At 46.3% G+C, this 19,991-nt stretch overlaps 1 protein-coding gene across 5 annotated transcripts in view; it reads left to right on the top strand.

The window, feature by feature from the left end:
• SNX29 (sorting nexin 29) overlaps window positions 1-19,991 on the top strand; it is a 510,437-nt gene that overhangs the window by 212,772 nt on the left and 277,674 nt on the right. The window contains exon 15 of one of the 5 annotated variants that reach the window (XR_012380443.1): window positions 17,731-17,764. The exons of the other annotated variants lie outside the window; for them this stretch is intronic. The gene's annotated coding sequence lies outside the window, so the exon portion shown is untranslated. The remainder of the gene's footprint in view (window positions 1-17,730; window positions 17,765-19,991) is intronic. 5 annotated transcript variants of the gene reach the window in all.

Below are 19,991 nucleotides of genomic sequence, written 5' to 3'. Positions count from 1 at the left end.
GCCAAGCTTCTGAACTAGCAGCTACTTTGTTTTGCCATGGGGGAGGTGGTGGTGCCGGCTTTGCCTGCTGTGGCAGTAACTGGGGCAGCTTCAGGAGGGAACTGGGGAGAAGTAAAATGTGAAAGATGCTTTCTGCCGAACACTTGTGAAACTGTCCCTGTCAGAGTGAAACAGGAGAAACAGGAGTCCTCCTTCTCTTGATGTTCAGGCAATAAGGTGCCAATTTCTTTGTGTCCCGTGCTTATTTGTGCTGTGAATCTAGGGTGCCCTTGTAACGTGCAAGATTGGATTGACCTTGGACAAAGGGCCTATTGATAGCTACTGGTCAGTGCTGTGAAAATTGGATTAAACTGGAATTGAGACCTGGGTGTGAGTCCTGACTTAATGCTCAACGGGTGTCCTTTTGGGATGGCTTTCCCTCAGCCTTTGGTCTCCCATTGGGAGGGGGGAAGAAAATTAATCTGCTTGGTTTCTCATGACTTGGTGTTACTCTTTCCACCATTTTTTTTTCTTTTAATTGAAATTTGTAGCTGGAGAGTTCTTTCTGGGACACTTGGCATCCAATTAAATATGAATAACAGAATCCCTTCTGTTATTTGCAATAATAAAAAATTGTTAAATGTATTAGAGAATTGATGTTAGTGCAATCAATCACTACATACCTTGTATTTCATACCTTGTTTTTTAACAATTGAATATTTTTTGAAATCTTAAAATTGAGTTATATATACTTTTTGTAAGAAATCCAACAATACAGAGATGTATGAAGTTAGTCACCCAATACTACCCATTTTAAACAATCAGAATTAATTGACGTATGTCACCTTACACAAATCTTGACAAACATGTACCCTCCCACCCCACAAGAATGGGATTACGGTCTCTATCAGAAATTGGCACACTCTGGTCCATGGGCATGCCGTAAGTTTGTATAAATAAACTTTTATTGCCACTCAGCCACACCCAGTTTTTATGTATGTCTGTGTGTGATTTCTCGATAGAACAGAATGTTGAGTAGTACAGCAGAGAACAATAAGGCCTGAAAACCTGAAAATAGGTTCTATCTGGCCCTTTGAAGGTTTGCTGACCCTTGATCTACTGTTACATCACTTAATAGTCACAAATCTTGCTCCAGATCAATTGATGCAGATCTAAATCAGTCTTTTTTTTTTTAATTTTTAAAGAGGTTTTTTTTTTTGAAGATTTTATTTATTTATTTGACAGAGAGACAGAACACAAGTAGGCAGAGCAGCAGGCAGAGGGAGAGGGAGAAGCAGGCTTCCCGCTGAGCAGGGAGCTCGAGATGGGGCTGGATCCCAGGACCCTGGGATCATGACCCGAGCCGAAGGCAGATGCTTAACCAACAGAGTCACCCAGGCACCCCTAAATCTGTCTTCTTAATATCTTTTTATTAGAGTCCATCATGCAGCTGTGATAAAATTTGATTTTTTTTTTTATTTTGAAAGATTTATTTGAGAGGGAAGAGCGATCGTGTGGCTGAGGTGGGGAGGGGCAGAGGGAGAGAGAGTCTCAAATGGACTCCACCCTGAGCACGGAGCCAGATGCAGGGCTCCATCCCAGGACCCTAAGATCACGACCTGAGCCGAAACCAAGAGTTAGATATTCGACTGACTGCACCATCTAGGCTCCCCCACTGTGGTAGAATTTTAAAGATCATTAGGCGTATAGAAGACATTTAGGTTGTTTTCCAGGTTTTTGCCACCACAAACGGTGTTGAAGTCAACGCCACATATGTGTCCTTATGTCCAGGAGGCTTCACATTGCCGGGAAAGATCGACAGAAGTCCAGTCATTAGGTGTAAGCCTGACTTCTACTCCCGTCAGTTGCCTTTTGGTTTAAAACTAATAACAGAAGAGGTTTTCCAGTCCTTTTTGACTATGACTCATGATAAGAAAGGTGCTTGTACGCGCACACCTTCTTGTGTTAAGGAATTGAGACAGTACCTTCCTAGAACAATACTTAACCTTTACTATGTGGAAAACATTTTTAGGTTTTATATCCTATTCTATTCCATCTTTTTTTTTTTTTTTTTAAGGAATTTATTTATTTATTTATTTTTAAAATTTTGTTATGTTAATCACCATACATTACATCATTAGTTTTTGATGTGGTGTTCCATGATTCATTGTTTGTGCATAACACTCAGTGCTCCACGCAGAACGTGCCCTCCTTAATACCCATCACCAGGCTAACCCATCCCCCTCCCCCCCTCCCCTCTAGAACCCTCAGTTTGTTTCTCAGAGTCCATAGTCTCTCATGGTTTGTCTCCCCCTCTGATTATTCCCCTTCATTCTTCCCCTCCTGCTATCTTCTTCTTTTTTTTTTTTTTTAACATATATTGCATTATTTGTTTCAGAGGTACAGATCTGTGATTCAGCAGTCTTGCACAATTCACAGCGCTCACCGTAGCACATACCCTCCCCAATGTCTCTCACCCAGCCACCCCATCCCTCCCACCCCCCCACCACTCCAGCAACCCTCAGTTTGTTTCCTGAGATTCAGAATTCCTCATATCAATGAGGTCATATGATACATGTCTTTCTCTGATTGACTTATTTCACTCAGCATAACACCCTCCAGTTCCATCCACGTCGTTGCAAATGGCAAGATCTCATTCCTTTTAAGGCATATATTTATTTTGAGAGAGCGTGAGTGGGGGTAGGACAGAGGGAGAGGGAGAAGCAGACTCCCCACTGAGCAGGGAGCCTGATGCGGGGCTTGATTCCAGGACCCCGGGATCATGACCTGAGCCAAAGGCAGATGTTCAATCAACTGAGCCATCCAGGTGCCCCTATTCTGTTCCATCTTAACAAGTAGATGTGACTCAGTGAATTATCTTCCCCACCCCACTAAAGGGATGCAACCTGTAGTTTGAGAAACATATTATAGAAGGGGGTAATACTCCAGAATCTAGTAATATAGTTAACACGTTCAGTATTTTCTGTGTTTAAGGCCATTCCTCCCTCCTTCCCTTATTTTAAGGTATAAACATTATTTCTCTTACTGAAAAGCCTTACATATTTTAGCTCATGATGTCTTTATCCTTAGTTTCAAGGTCGGCACAGACCAGTTCTCTTTGGAAATTGGAATTGTCCTTTGGTCTTAATGGTTCCCTGAAGAGAGTGACTTAGGGGCTTTGCTGCCATGCATTGTGGGTAACTGTCCTTCCTTGGATCTCACCCGGTCCCTCCTACATACATCCCAACCATCCTCTGACCCCAGCATTCATTCTCTCTCTCTCTCTCTCTCTCACACACACACACACACACACACCACACAGACACACACCACCACCACCACCACCACCACCACCTGCTGCCCCCTGCTGAGTACTCTTGAGTTTTGGCCTGGACCAGCTGTGAGCGCTGCTCTTCTCTCAGGGTCTGGGGAGGCCTCCAGCCTTGTTTTAGTAATAGAAACTTCCCCTCTTTGGAAACAATAGAAACCAACTGAAGCCAGCAAGAAAGTACATTATCAAGTAGAAGTAGGTCTACGGTGCAGGTACGGCTGGATCCAGGTATGCAGACAGTTCACCAGGAGCATGTATCTCTCTGCCCCTTGGTTCTGCTTGCAGTGTAGGTTTGTGTCATTTTTGGACAGGTGTTCTCTCCTGGAGGGAAGAAGAGGGAAGAGATAAACAGGGGTCAGAGTCAGCAGCACCTGTTTGATGTCCTGAGAGGTGTGGATTTTATCCTCAGGCTTGGGGCGCCTGGTGAAAAATTAAAAGTGGGAGGTGACATGAGCCAATTTCCCTGTTTCCTCCCCTCAGACGAAGATCTGCCTCACGTGTTGTGTTGTTTCTGTGCACGACACAAATGATTCTGCCGTTAGAGGGCTGGTTACTTTTAGACACCTAAAATATTTTTCTTTTCCTCTTTTTTTTTTTTTGAATTTTCTGACATTGTTTGAATTTAATGATTCATATTACGAATTATTCATGAAAATGATCTTTTAAGCTTCTTATAATAGCTGAAATTATCCTTCATTAGATACTGACAGGTCCTGTGATGGGTGTAATTATAAAAAAATATTCTTAGGCTAACTATATTCTGCAGTGTTAAAATTACGCAAATGAGCAAGGGATAAGAATAGAAGCTGAGTAGGATGGTCAGATTTTATGGGAGCCGGGGGGTGGGGGTGGGGTGGCAGCTCTGCAAATTTTCTAAAAAGAAATAAATATGTGCTGTACACATTAAGTACGTTTTTATTACAGTCTGCCTCCATGCTTATCCTTTCCTCATTGGCAAGGGAGCGAATTAATTTTAGCGCCCTGAATTGTTTGTAGCTCCTGCCCATATATGAATCGCACAAAGGAGAATTTTTTTTTTTTCCTCCCCTTCCTCCTTCCTTCCACTCAGCATTTTCTGCAAGGCACGCTGTAGTATTCTGAACGGCTGTGAGGAAAGGCTTGTTGCTGAGACAGGGAGCTGAATGGGGAGGGGGAGAGATGGGAGAGTGGGGGCAGGAAGCTCCTGGGCTCCAGGATGGCCCTCTGGCTGATGGAGCCTGAGAAATCACGACCGCCCCTCATTCGGGTCCCACGGATGGCCAAGTGGGATGTTCATGGCTTTTGTAGGGATCCACCTGCTTCTTGGAACGAACCGTGGCCACTCTGAGGGAAACACTGGGCAGGGAAAGCACCAAGCGGCCCGTTGCATCTGTTCTAAAACTGCAGCGTCCCGCGTGACCTGGCCCTTCCTGCCTCTCTGAGGACTCTGTTGGTAGTGCCACCTTTCTACCCCTTTTTCGGGTGGCCCCAACCCTTGTTGGGTGCTCTATGGCAGAACCCCTGAGAGAGGGGGTGGTTAGCAGGGCACCATCACGGACTGTACAATCTCCATCCAATTCTTAAGTAAAGCCCATGGAGTGAGTGAACCCTTAATTCTGCATCTTTAAATTGGACCGTTCACCAAAATGTGGGTAGAGAGAGTGATTAAAAAAAAAAAAAAGGAAAAAAGCAAACATTTAAGTAGTGCTTACTCTGTGTCAGGCACTGTTTGAAGAACTGTCCATTTAATCTTCTTATCTTAGATGGTAGATGCCATTACAATCTTTGTTCTGCAAATAAGGAAAATAAACAGAGGGCTTAAGTCACTTCCTCAAGATCACACAGCAAATTAGGAAGGCTAAGTAACGCTGGTGAATTTCCATTGATTGGGGTTGGGAGCGCGGGGAGAAACCCCTGACCTGCCCACCCAAGGGGTTTGCAGACAAGCTTGGGTTTATTCAAGGGGACACGTCTTCTAGATTTCTCCTTTCTCTGCTCCTCTGGTTTGTCTTCATCCAGTCTCCCATCGAGGCTGTGAGCCCCCACTGTGCTGACACTGCCTCTTGTACGGCCCTGTAAGATGCAGATGGCTCGGTGTCCTCCTTACCTTATAGCTGAGCACCCCTCCTTGCTGTTTGGGTTTCTTCCAGAATGTGCGCCAACCTCCTTCCGCTTTCAGAAGACAAGAGGGAGATGTCCACCGTCCGCTGTATCTTAGACTGGAGCTAAAGTCCCAGAAGCAAACATTTTAGGCCTTGTGGATGGTGTGTCTCCTCGTCTTCTCCCACTTTTTTCCCTCCTCCTCCTCCTCAAATGTGCAGTGTTTACAACAAAGTAGACTGCAGGCTGGATTTCAGCCGCAGGGTGTATTTTGTCAACCTTTGTTACAGATGTTGGTGTTAAACCGCCTCTTTTTAAAAAAAACTCAACTGTCCTTGTCCTTGTGGGTCTGATTTTTGCCTCAGGTTTTTCTTCTCACCGTTATCATGTTGCCTTTTTTTCTGAAGTGCTGTGGACCCACTTTTATATTTTCCGCCATTGCCCATTTATCTCCTGCCCCTCTGGCCTGTCCTTGTTTTGCTCCAGCCACACTGGTGGTCTGGAAATTTCTCAGAGATCGAGTGCTGGTGGAATGAAGGGTATTAGTGATTCTTCTTCAGAGTTTCTTTCTGTAGTTTCCATGGTAGACATGCATTGCTTATATCAGAATAAAGTCTACTTGATGAAAAGGTAACCTTCCAGCCTCTGTGTTGGCATCAAAGGGTTATTCATTTGGGGCGGCTTCTCCCTGAGCTTCCAGTGTAGGCGGGAAGCGGAGTGGGGTCGGCGCACTCCCTGGGGAATGAAGCCTTCCGGGTTGCAGAGTATTGTGCTCTTATTGATCCTTTGGCAGCCTTGTGAAGTCACCAGGGTAGGTGTTCTTCCTCTGACTTTGTGAGAAAACGGAGGCACAGCACAGGGTTCTCCCAACTAGCCAGTGGCACGGGTGGAAAGCGGGTTGAGGTCTTGGGCTTCCACATCTGGGGTTTTGGCCATTGCCTCCTCCAGACCTGAGGAGTTCTGGAACACTCTTTCTCAGTATGGGTCCGGGCTGAGAGGAGGGTTTCGGGAGTCCGACCGTGTGGAGGTGAGCCCCGCCCTACAGCTCAGCAGCTGTGTGATGTTGGTTGAGCCACTTCTCCTCCCTGGACCTCTGCTTTCCGACGCATAAAATTGGAGACGATACTAGTACTGCCCTTATGGGGTTGTTGTGACTATGGGATAAAATCAGTGAGATCATGCCCTGTAAACAGCACTGTCAGTGCTCTTTCCTTCTATAATCTTTATTTTTAATTGTGTAAAATATGTGTAACAAAATTTACCGGCTTAACCCTTGTTAGGTGTGCACTCGGATAGACACAGTCACGCTGTTTTGCAACGAATCTCTGGAATTCTCTTCAGCTTGCAAAACCAAAACTCTAAACCGATTAACCAACTCCCCATTCCCTTCTTCCCCAGGTCCTTGCTGTGCTTTTAATTTTTTACTTTTTATTTTTCTTGCTGTGCTTTAAACAAACAAACAAACAGGCGAGAGCAGGGTGCCCTCAGTGGAATTGAAGACAGCTCTGCAGTCTCTGGCTGGTGGTTGTGCTGTGGGGTGAGGCCGTGGCCGAGGGGGTGTCTCCCTGCCCGGCTGTCCTGGCACCTCCCTGTGAGTGCCTACTCTTCCCAGGCCGTGGGCTGAGCCCCTCGTGGGCCGAGTCTGGCGCAGGCCCTCACACAGGGCTTTCCAGCATGTTGGCATGGTTCCCCTGCTTTGCATCTGCAGAAGTGGCCTCTCGGAAGGACTGTGGCTGACAGGGCAGAGGGACAGAGGGGGAGAGCCAAAGCTATTCACCCTCCCCCGGGGGAGTGGCTTTGCTTTTTTGGGCTTCTCATCCCTACCATATCTGTTGTTGTCGGAGAGCTGTGGTGAGATTTGTTCCTCATTTTTTCCCTCGGTCTTTGAAATACCAGTCTGCTCAGTAGTAGGTGATCGGGGCATCTGCATCAGACTCAAAGACCGAGAAGTGTGCCTCCCTCCCTACCGCTCCTTCCTCCCTTTGTTCCCTCCTTCCCCGTCTTTCCTGATCCTTAGCCCCGCCTCCTCGCGTCATCGAGCTCTCTGATGTGGGTACCGAGGGCCCACCAGGCCCAGTGCGGGTGCTGGGCTGCGGACACGAGACACGGTCCCTGTCCCCAGACCTCACAGACAAGAAGTGGGGAGGTCACAGTACGGCAGGCCACGTCCCTTGAGGTGGCCCTAAGGAAAGGCCAGGTGTGACAAGAAGGGTTCTTGAAGAAAGTGCCGTCTGTTGTGAGGGTTGGAGCTTGCGTAGGAATTCTTCCAGGTGGAAAACGGACGGATGAAGTGGACGAGAAATTTTGAAGAAACTTCATGTGTAAAAGTGGGAGGATTATTGCAACTTCCAGTTGCTCTTTGTCTAGCCAAAAGATAAATATGTATATATTTTTAACGTAGCGAGTGGGCACGGAACCAGACCTGCTTGATGGCGTCCCAGCTCTGTATCCTCCTAGTTGCTTCCACGGCTCTTCATGAAAGAGCCCAGGGACCGTATTCTAGGGGCAGGATCTGGTAGCATTAACTAGGGATTCCCATCGGGGGCTTGTCCACAAGGCCAGTTCAGAATTCGGCCTGGGCGCTTCGGGAAGGGTGAATGCTGTCGGGTCTCCTGGATGTTGGACTCTCATCAAGCAAGGATGTGTACGTACAACGTTTCTAGCTAATCTGTAAACTGGATCCCCATTTACTTCAGTGAAAATCTTGATGAACCCCCATTATTCTAATTCACACAGCCTTTGTTGGTGCCCAGAGATAAAGATGGCCTAAGTCTTAATATACCTATCTTTAAAAGGCCTGTTTTGTATGTGGTTGTGGAGGTGTCATAAAGTTGCTATCGGTGTCCGGATCTGCCCAGGCCTGGCCTGGGATGCAGGGTAGAGGCAGCATGGAAAGTTTAGGTTCCTTCCCCCGAGTTGTTGGAGGATTTGAGGAGCTGATGTAGGTTCTGCCCAGATCTCGGCCAAACCGTAAACAAGTCTCGTCCTTAGGTCTGAACTCCACAAGCTTTCCTTGATCTGTTAAAAGCATTGACTGTCCACCATCCAGCCCCACAGCTACCTCGCCATCCTGATTTTAGTTAAGCCTACAGTAATACACTGGAGCTGATGAAGAGGCCCTCCTGCCTTTTAACTAACACTAGTTAGACAGATGAAGTAATGGAGCCCTGTGTTTTACTCTTGGAAGCTAGCCAGCATGCAGCTCTCCTCCTAAGGCAGCCTGGCAAGAGGCAACTTCATCCACGTACGAGATCCCTTGCATACAGATGACTTCTTTGTCGTCCCGCCCCTTACTGACAATGAATACTGGTAATGATTAATCTTTTTCGTCTTGCGTTAAACTAGCAGTCTTGTTCAGTGTTCAGGAGACCTAAGAAGTGCTCTGTGGGTTTAATGTTAATATGCAGCCACTCAGAAAGGTGCAAAATAAATGGGATTAATACTGTCCGAGAGTTTGGGATGATGGAACCAGCAGAGGCCCAAAAGTGGGGTGTGTGCTAGTAGAAACCATGAATCACCTCTCCGCAACAGGAGAATGTTCTCATGATTTTTTTAATGGCCCTCTGAAAACGAATGTGCACTATTAAGGCAAACTCGTTAAAAATTAAGGCTTCTGTAATTCTGTGAGTTTAAAAGGGAGAGAGGGAGAGAGAAAAGAGTGTAGACTATACGAAGCGTGAGAGGCAGCTCTTGGGGCTGCCTGTGACTGCACAGAGCCGTAGGGGCTCTGTTTATTTTAGAAAAGGGGCCTTGATTTCCAGGGAAGCTGAATGCCTTGGACTGAGCCTGCAGGTTTTGGGAATATTTATGTAACACCAAGTCCACTGGCCAGCTTATTCCTTCTGCAGGCAGCTGGGTCTAGCTACGACCCCTGATTCTGAGCTGATTTGGATCTGTCTTCAGGAGGGAAATTTGGACTTCCGCTGATGTTCATAATAGGATTATGGACCAGGAGCGTGGCGGGGTCCAAACCGGGGATGCAAGCTCTGCTTTGGGCCTTCTGTAGGAGCCGCCGTTGCTCTCACAATGCAGTGCCAGCATCAGTCCAGCAGGGGGCGCAGTGCTCCTCCTCTTTCTTGCCTTACTGTATTTCCCGGCATTTACGTTGCTCCGAGTTCAAGTAATAACCATGTGGTCAGAATCATCCGTGTTAGGCAGATTTCTGGCCTTGCGCTTTCATTGCTGCTTTTTTTGGACCCTCTCCCCCAACCCCAACAAACAGTCTTCAACTTGGTAAGGATGCAGCAGCTCCACAGAAGATGTACGCTACATACAGGCAACGCTGGTCGTATTCTAGAGGGGTGCTTTTTGGGGTAAGCTATCCCCGGAATCTTAGGGAGTTCTTTTTGTAACGGGTGAGGGCTGAAAGTCTCTCTCACACACACACACACGCACACACACCCCAATTCAATCAACCTTTCTCGAGTGTCCTGTGTCAAGTGTTAGGAGCTGGTGCTCACTCTGTATAAATCTGTGGGGACAAAAAAGAGTAAGTTGTCTAGATCCTTGCTATTTGCGGTGAGGCCTCTGGACCAGCAATACTGGCATCAGGAACATGTTAGAGGTGCAGAGGCTCAGGCCCTCCCCCAGCCCCATTCTTGCAGAACCTGCACTTTAATTAAAGGTCTCTCGGTGAGTTGCCCACATGTTACAACGTGAGAAGCATTGCTTGAAGTTTCTGGAATTGGAGGACAGATACTGACGCGTGTTGCTATTACTCCTTCTCCTCTGCCTGGGGCAGGCATCGCTAATCCAACTGGACGTTTCTTCCCAGTGAACCCTGTCTGCGCTTCACGTTCCTTCTCAACACAGTGGTGGAGGCAGCCACTTGCAGTTGCTCGGAGCAGGCCCCTGAGACCAAGCTTGGCTACTCTAGCCCACCTCCATCACGGCCCACGATTACCTGTCCCTGGACAATAGCAACATCCTGCTCCCCCCATGCTTGAGCCCTTGCGTCCTCCCCACTCCTGTCCACAACACAGAGTCCTCTTCTAAAAATACAAAACGGCCCTGCTTAAAACCCTCTAGTGGCTTCCCATTGCAGTTAAAATAAAACCGTGCCTGACTAGGCGTTCTGGCCCTGTCTTGTGTCCCCTCTGTGCCCTTGCCTGCTCTCTACTGCTCCTCTGGCCTTGTATCTGTTTTGCACGGCAGGGCTGGGATGTGGGCAAGTCACTGTTTCCCTTTGTCTCCCCGTTGTCCATGTGAGAAAGCTGGGGAGCACAGAGTTCTGATCTGCCTGACGCCGCATAGCCAGAGCCCCAGCAGGCTCATTCAAAGCCTGAGCTGCTTGTGGAAGTTAACCCCGCTCAGTGGACCACACCGGGGAGCTGTCAGCAAGTCCTCTGAGTCTTCCGTGCTGCCTGTGTCTGCGGTGTTAAGAACACTCCTCTCTCCCTCCTCCCCGATGCCTTGTGTGGCTGGCTCCTCCTTATCTGGCAGGGCTGGCCTTGGGCCTGTCACCTTCCTAGAGATGCCCTCTCTGGCTATTCTAGTCAGGCAGCCACCACAGTTACATCTCAGCATCCCACTAGTGTTCTCGAGAGCACTTGTCAAAATTCATGATGAGTTTTATTTATCTGTTCTTTGGCTTGTTTTCAGTCTCTCCATGGTGGCAGGAATTCTGTTACTGTTATTGGCCCCACACCCAAAGCAGTGCCTGGCACATAGTCAGTATTCAGTAAATATAATTTGGGCTTAGGCTTGAATGAATTAGGGAAGTGGGAGGACAGTCCTAAAATTTTAGGCTTGGTTTGGACCCAAGAGTACGTCTAACCCAGTCTCTGCATTATGCAGATGGTAAAGCTGAGAAACAGAGGTGTGACCTTTCTGAGGTCAAGTGGATCTGAGCTAATCAGATCCAGAGCAATTTTATTTAAATACAAGGATGCTTTTGAAAGTTACCTACTCCCAGTGGACCATAATAGCCCCAGATAAATACCCTGTTGTTCATCCCCTTTTTAATTATTTTTACACAAACTTTCATAACATTTTAATTTTCACATATATGCAGTGTATTTATATAAAGACTGCCATAGAAGCAACAAAACATTTGTGTAAATATTATCTGATGGCATGGTATTTGAGAGCTTGGTGGAGGTTTTATAGATAGGGAAATCTCAAACCTCACCAAGAGCCCCAAAAGAACACTCATCCAAAGATAAGAATTGAACATATTCAGATGTATTTCATTATTAAATAGATCTGCTATGAAGTTGCTTCATACCCTTTTTAAAAAAAGATTTCTTTATTTGAGAGAGAGCGCACGAGTGAGCATGAGCATGAGCAGGAGGGACAGAGGGCAAGTGAGGGAGAATCCTCAAGCAGACTCCATGCTGAGTGTGGAGCGCAGTGCAGGGCTTGATCTCACGACCCTGAGATTACGACCTGAGTTGAAACCAAGAGTTGGACGCTCAACCGACTGAGCCACCCAGGTGCCTCCGTACCCTTTTTATCTTATTTCTTTGAAGAATGGTGTCTTTTTAGACTCTCACATGACCTTTTCTTAATCAAGATACTTTCTGTCTTGTGCAGAGATGTTCCATCAGAGTGAGTTATGTAGCAGTTGAAGTAGGGGGTTTGCTTTCCTTGGAGGAACAGACAGTCTCCATGGGGTGGTTCCCGAGCCAAATCAGAAGGGATGAACTGTGCTGCCTCTGACTTCTACAGCCATCCCTGTCCCATGCTGAGATCTTGACAGGTAGCTCATCCTGTCTCATATGAGGTATCTTTGGACCTATGAGGTGAGTCACATGAATTGCCTTCATTCTTCAGAGGACAGGGTTCAGCAAATTTTTTTCTCGAAAGGGCCAGTTAGTACATATTTTCAGCTTTGATAGCTACTTGAACGTCTGTGAAAACTACTCACCCCTGCTGTTGGAGCACAGAAGCAGCCTTAGACATTCTATAAATGTGTGGTTGGAGTTGCATATCAATAAAACTTTATTTACAAAAACAGTGTCAGCCCAGATTTGGTCTGAGGGCCATAGTTTGCAGACTGCTGTTCAAGGATGTCCAAAATAAAAAATCAAAACCAAAGAACTTTGAAAGTTAGCTTTCATTTGTTCAAGTTTGTGAAGTACCTTGAGATGGCTTTGAGATCGGGAACAGGTTCTAAAACTCGAGAAACATGATTGTTTTTGGCTTTCTCTTTGGGCAAAGAGTCAAACAGTGATTTATCAGTTGCAAAAATAGTTTTTATTTTTCAAATAAACAATCTCATTCTCATTAGTAACCCATCTGCCGGGCCATCAGCAGTGTTGAGGAAAGATTCCTTCATAAACATGGTAGGGAGCAGGATTGCATCATCCAACTAACCCTCATTCTTGAGTGACGGCCCAGTTTTGGAAACTGGACTGTTTTGCAAATGGGTCCATCATCTTTGCCCAAAGGCTGGGAGGGCCCATTCAACAATTAGTGGAAATGCCAGTCTCCTTTTAGAAAGAGAAAAAAAAAAAAAAAAAAAATGCTGCAGGTGGACAAATGTCAGCATTTGTGTTTTTGACTAATGAACAGTCTTTGAGTCAGGTTGGGGAAACAGAACCTCAAACCCGAAGTGAGAATTACGGTTACTCATTCCCCTAGAAATGATTTGGGCTGTAAGTAACAGTGTTTTTTGTTGTTGTTGTTTTGTTTTGTTTTGCTTTTTTGTGGGTTTTTTTTTTTAAGTTTTTTTAGAATAGGGGTTTATTTTCCCTTAGAGCAAGTCATTTAAAAGTTAAACTGGCTGAGGAGGACACTATTTAACCAGGTTGCTTAAATAGAGTACAAAGTTGACTCTCTCGGGCTCCAAATCTTGGTGTCTTTCCATCACACTATGCCCAGTTCATTAGAGAAAATAAAACAGGGTTTCCTTCAGAAGATTTTTCCCTCTGTTAACATTTCAAAAAATGTTGAACTCATGCTGTGTATGCATTTTTGTACCTCGCTTTCCCCCATAATCATCTATCTCAAGACTTAAAATTCTTTCAAGACTGCATAACTCCCAATTTGTAACAACTGCATGATACTGTATCTAGGACATAGACCAGAGTTTATTTAGTCAATTTCCTCTTGTTAGACATTTTTCCTTTTTTTTAAATAAATGTTATTTTGCTGAAAAATGCTGCAGGGAATGTCTTTTATATACAGAATTTTCCCATGTTTCTAGTTACTTCAAAGGATGTGGTGCCATAAATACAATTGCGGGGTGAAGTGCTATGTTTTTTCTGACTTCTGTGATGATCATGTTGCTCCTCAGGGTTGTGTCCATTTGAAAGCGTCCCCAGCAAATGGGGCCGGTTGGCTACTCTCTTCAGCATTAATGAATGGTTACCATTTAAATACCACTAGGCAAAAATCTAGCTGGTTGTATTTGATTTGTATTTCCTGAGTTGCTATGGCGATGGAATACTTTTTTTCTATATTTATAAATTGAATTTCCTTTTGGTGAATTATCAGCCCATTTTTTTGGCCTGTGTAAGAATTTTTCCTATGGGTTATATGAGGGCTTGGCATTAATAAACATGCTGGCCTGTTTTTTAACCAGCTGTGCCTTTTCTGTTCATGAACCCTATAGCACAATAGTAGCTGGCTTTGTTTTAGTGGGTTCCCAGTTCAATTGTCTTGGCATAGTTCTAAATTTTCTTCTTCTCTGGTGTCCTTGGTTGGGGTGTTGAGTAGTTGGCCCAGTGTAGGCACTCTGACAGTCCATATTTTGAGAATGAAACCTTCAAGCCTTGGTTGGAAGGTAATTACAAGGGCTTATGGTCATTAAGGGGGAAAAGCACCTGTAAAACCATGTTGAAAGTTCCCTGCCGTCTTTCCCATGGTATAATTGCCTTGGTAGTGGATGTGGTTTAAAAACCTGAGTCCTGGGCTTACTTATCCTTTGATAAGGGAAAGAACAGCTCTGGTTCTTAATCTCCCAATGAGCCTTACAGTGGGAAATCTGGCTGTCAATGAGGGTCTCATTCTCCCTAAGCTATGAGCATGCCGGTACTTGGTTACTGTGTAGAACCCATTACCCTAGGAACAAAGCAAGGCTTTGAGCAGCCTCTGCAGGAGGAGCATGGATGGCTGCCAGTCTTGGATGAGCACTTGCTGTGCGAGACCTGGGGGTACTGGGGAAGAGGCTCCGGGATCAGGCTGGCTGTCCAGTGGGTCCTGGCCATACCACCTCCACCCCCCACCTCTGCCTTCTTTTGAAGAGAGCAAGAGAGTGAGTGTGTGAGCCGGGGTGGAGGGGTGGGTAGAAAGGGAGAGAGAGAGAGAATCCCAAGCAGCAGAATCCATGCTCAGTGCAGAGCCCGACATGGGGCTCGATCTAAAGACCCCGAAATCATGACCCGAGCTGAAATCAAGAGTCGAACGAATGCCTGGGGTGCCTGGGTGGCTCAGTCGGTTGAACATCTGCCTTTGGTTCAGGTCATGATCTCAGGATCCTGAGATCGAGCCCCATATCGGGCTCCCGGCTCAGCAGGGAGTCAGCTTATTTCTCTCTCTCTCTCTCTCTCAAAAGAATAAATAAAATCTTAAAAAAAAAAAAGAGACCCCCCAACTGACTGAGCCACCCAGGTGCTCCAGCCATACCTTTTTTGAGCTGTGTGCCTTAGGAAAGCCACTGTTCTGAGCTTTATATTCCTCATCTGCAGAGTGGGCATGGTAATAGTTGCCTGACAACTGTCCCTGCCAAGATCCAATGAGATGAGCCACTTCCTGCCCTGTACCGCCTAGGAGGGACTCTGCTATTCGTTTCCTTCCTTGGTCCGTCTCATACTTACGTGCCTAGGGTTTACGAAGTGCCTTCATATCTACCACCTGTGCGCATAGTTCAGATAACTTCATGGGTTCTGGTCTCTTTAACATGCAGATCAAAGCAGACCATCCTGTCACTGTGTCAAACCCCTCGTGACCCCTCATTGCTCTTGATGTCCCCTCTCTTCAGCATAGGCCGGCCTGTGGTTTCTGTAGCTCCCTCCCACATCCACGCATCTCTTCACCTTCTCTCTGTGCTCTAGCCACCTGGGCTTGTCCGTTCTTTTAGTTTGCAGGAGCATAGCCCTTTTCCTCTTAGGGCCTTTGCACTGACCATTTCCTTTGCTTGAACCACCCTCCCTACTCCCCCGCCCCCCGGCCAGGAAATAAAAACCAGCCAACTCCTTACCCTTTCTGATTGGCCTTTAGGCCCCAGCCAAGGGTACAAGGCCTAAGGGGTATGGGGACTGGGCAGTGAGACGGTGTGGGGACAGATTATTTCTCCAGCATGTGGGTTGGTTTTTGCTTACACTTAGCTGGATTGCAGTTAAGCCATTTATGTAATTCTGTGCTCCAGATCTGTCTTCCTCCCTGGAAACAGCCACTCCTTCCCCTCCCCGCAGCCAGCCACTCATCTATTTTCTGTCTCTCTGGACTTGCCTCTGCTGGCCATGTCCTATGAAGTGAATGGTACGATATGTAACTGGCTTGTTTTCATTTAGCGTAACATTTTCAAGATTCATTGAAATTGTAGTGCATATCAGTACTTGATTCCTTTTTAGGACTGAATAATACTCCATTGTATGCCTGGACCACATTCCGTCCATCCCGTCTTCTGTTGAGGGACACTGGTGCTATCCTTGACCATTGTCAATAATGCTGCTTTAGATGTTCACATACCAGTTGTCTTGTGGACATGTCCTTTCTCTTGGGTATGTACTTAGGACTGGCATTGCTGGGTCATAAGTAACTAACTTTGTGAGGACCTGCCACACTATTTTCCGAAGGGCGCCTCCCACCAGCAGCAAATGAGGACTCCAGTTACTCCCCATCTCTGCCAGTGTGTGTTACCGTCTGTCCCACTTACTACAGCCGTCCTAGTGGAAGCGAAATGATATCTCATTGTAGTTTTGCTTTGCATTTTCCTGACGACAAGTGATGTTGATGATTTTTCACGTGCCCCCTGGCCATTTGCGCATCTTCTTTAGAGAGCTCTCCCTTCAGACCTTTTCCCTTGGGTCGAATTGGTTGTCCTTTTTATTGTGTGTTATTTGTGTGTTCTGGACACAAGACCCTTATCAGATATGTGATGTGCAAATATTTTCTCTCACTCTCTAGGTTGCCTTTTCACTTTCTTGCTGATGCCCTTAAAGCACAGCTATTGTTAATTTTGGTGAAGTTGAGTTATTCTTATTTATGTTGTTGGAGCACATGCATTTTGGGTGTCCTACCTAATTGAGTTTCTTTTGATAATTGGTGTTTTTGTCCATTTCATGCCTCAGAATGATTTCCTATTGAGGATTAAATACTCTTTGGCTCTGGCCCAGCAGTTTGGGGTTATTCTGGATGGAGAATTGTTCGTCTCCTCTGGACTCACCACTGTGCTACATTGACACACCTCTCACACTTGGGCCTGTTTTGGGCACGGCCGTGTCCCCACTGCTCAGTGTAGTGGGTGCCTGGAAAATAGCCGCTGAGCGAGTGACCGGATGCTGAGCTGCTTACTCTGGTTCTCGGTTCCCCACCCAGCCTGTGTCTCTCCCCTCTCTGTTCCTCAGGTGCCCTTTGGCTTCTTCCTCCTCCTCTGTCTGTCACTCTCTTTAGGTCCCTCTGGCTTGGTCTCTTTATTTCCCTTGAATCTCTTTCTCTCCTCTTTCTTCATTTTTCTTCTGCTTTTTCTTCCAGTTTACCCCATCTGATGGTTTGGGCAGGTGATTGGAAGCAGACGTCTCTCTCCCTTCCTTTCCTTTCTGGCTTGGATCGTCTCTAGTGTTGTGTGAGTTTGGGGAACGTAGACACTGTTGAACTCCTCGTCCCGGCTCTGCCGCTGGGTTGGCGGGCGTTGCTCCGGAACTTGCTGGCACAGTGCTCAGGTCTGCAGCATGCTGTGTGTGAGCCTGTCCCCTAGGCCTACGGTACTTAATTTGAAATTTGGTTAGGAAGCTGCAGTGAAGCACTTGCACATCGCGAGGTACATCTTTGGCATGTCGGACGGGAGCAGTGCGGGCAAATTTTTCCCTGGGCACCACTGTTGGAGTGGGGAGCTTTATCATGGAAATCACCCTTTCTGCCTTTCCATTTTCCCAAGTTACTCGGGAAAATGGTATATTTTCACCTGTGCAACGTTGGCATATTCTTCAGGGCTCTTGCTTTCTGACTGACTGGCGAGCCTCAAAATAACACAGGGGAAAGAAATGGAAAAACCTCTGGGTAAAACAGATTTGCACTCCATGCTTCTTTTATTGAAAGGAGAATCAGTGTTTGGAACAGAAAAACTTAAACACAGTAAGAGGTGGATGAAAACCTAGGTTGTAAATTTGATCCAGGTGTGTATATATATGTTTGGAGTATAGATTCTGATTTATAATCACGGTTCTTTTTGGCAGGATATAGAAGCCTTAGGGAACCGAAGAGAAGCAGGTAAGGATTTGGAAATAAATAACAATTTAGGGGTATTGCAGAAGTTTTCTATTTCTGTAGGACTTGTTTCCTGCTCTGGGGGAGTATGGGGGGCGGAATACGTATGACTTAAAACCTGATCTCTCTTTTTTTAATATATACTACTCTGGTTGCATAGATAACCCAGAACTGCTTTACATATATATTTCCCAGTACTACCAGTTTTGCTTTTATATGTCTGGTTTCTTCACATCAGTCTGACACAAATCTCATTAAATAAGTGTCCATCAGCTGTGTTTCAGCAATTACTACATGCTGTTGGTTTAACCGAAAGACTGGACAGGAGAAAGAAAGGCAGTCAGTTTCAGTCTGTGAGTATTTATTTAAAACGTCCTCACTTGAATGCGTGTCTGCACGAACAGGGCTGATGGCTACTGTCTGTCCTTTGGTTAAGGAGCTTTCTCTGAGGCCCCATCTAACAACCTGGCTTTACAGCTTCCTGTCTGGTCTTTGGTGAGGGAGGCGTACACTGGGCTTTTGGCCTGGAGCATGGCCTTCCTGAATACGACTGGGCTTCTGCCATGAAGAACGAGGCAGTGGATGCCAGGCAGGCCGCCCTGCCCGGGCTGTAGAGGTCATGCTAGAGCAGGTCATGTTCACTGAGCGATGCCACGGGCCAAGAAGTTCACCAAGCACAGGAAGTGTGCGGCATTGTGCGTAACCAGATGGAGCTGACGCCTGCCCCTGCATTTAGCGTTTGATTGGCCAGTAGACTTTTTCATTGTTCAGCACCACCTCCTGGGTTGTCTCTAGCTCACTGGACAGGAAAACTCCTTGAGGAGAGGAGTCTTCTCACATTTGTTCCCGCAAAGCATAGCTAGCTCAGTGCTGTGTGCTTAGGAAATGTCCACCGATGTGGACGCACTAAACCAAGGCTGTTTATATTGACGTGTGTGTGTGTATTTTCTAACTATAAAGAGCTGTGTCTTTATTAGAGATGAATTTTAAAAGCTGGCACTAGGATGGAGAAAGGGAAAAAAAATATATGATCTCATCACTCAGATGTAGCCGCTGTTAAGATTTTCAAAGTACTTATTTTCAGTCTTTTATCTTTGTGTGTCTGTGTAAAACACATTTGGATCATTCTATGAATATCATTTTGCTTTCTCCCATTTCACTAAGGATTACATCATGAGCGTTTTTGCATGCCGTTAAACACTTTTGCTTCTAAATCTTTGTGGCCACATAACGTCCCCTCCTTGCTACGGCCAGGCATGAGTGTGTGTTTCTTTGTTACCACAGCTGTGGTGACCATCTTCATGTGCATGTACGTATGTGATTCTCATGGTTTCTCTAGAGTCCACTCCTACAAAGAGAATCACTAGGCCATTTGAGGCTCTTGGCAAACACAGCCAACACGCTTCCCAGCAGGATCGCATCCATGGCGGCTTTGTGGGTGCCCCCATTTAGCTTCACCCCTGCTGGTACTGAGTGGTAGCATCTTTGCTCTCTGCTGATTGGATGACAAGTGCTAAGTTTCTGTAGTGGTGGGATTTTTTCCCCAGGTGTTAACCATTTGTGGTTTGCTTGTTGCTATGAAGAGTCCATTTGTTGTCAGTCTTGCTGCATTTTTTTTCCTACCAGATTTTTAGGCTTTCCTATTTTTGATCTGGTTGTGCTTCCTGTTTACAAGAACCGGTAGCTGGTGAGGGAGACTGCAAGCCTCTGGTTGACCTGGCCCTATGTCACATGCCAGCCCTAGAGCCGGGCTAGGGTCAGCCCTTGGGTGGTGTCAGTGGTGACTGAAGGTTGGGGAGAATTGGCTTCTTGAACAAAAGTGGGGTGCTCCTTCCCAGAAGTTGAGGAAATGGAGTCTAGGCCTCCACTGTGTAGCACAGGGCTACAGTAATTTCGTGAGTGGTGGGGCATTCACCGCTAGTGTACCTTGAGAGAGCAGAGGGCAGGCAAGGGCATATCAGAGGGAGCTTGCAGCATCCTGACTTTTTCAGGACAAGGGGTTACTTTCGGTGCTGACCCCAAATCCTGTGAGTGCTGATATTTGCAGCCCTCTTGTCTTCTCTCTGGAAAGCTGCTGTCTCTCCTGCGGTCCTGGCTAGAGGAGCATGAGGTTGATAGGTTTCACGAAGAACAGCCTCCGTCCTAAGAATTCCCTTAGGTCTGCTTTGGCTGCCTTCCGTTAGTACCAGAGACTCCATATCACAGGTAGCCCACCAGATAATGAAGACAC

This window comes from Callorhinus ursinus, unplaced genomic scaffold, assembly GCF_003265705.2.
Source record: "Callorhinus ursinus isolate GAN/ISIS: 27379988/994484 unplaced genomic scaffold, GSC_fseal_2.0 scaffold13, whole genome shotgun sequence".
Lineage (NCBI taxonomy): Eukaryota > Metazoa > Chordata > Mammalia > Carnivora > Otariidae > Callorhinus > Callorhinus ursinus.
The sequence above is the reverse complement of the archived record's forward strand: the minus strand, read 5'-3'. Positions and strand labels throughout refer to the sequence as shown.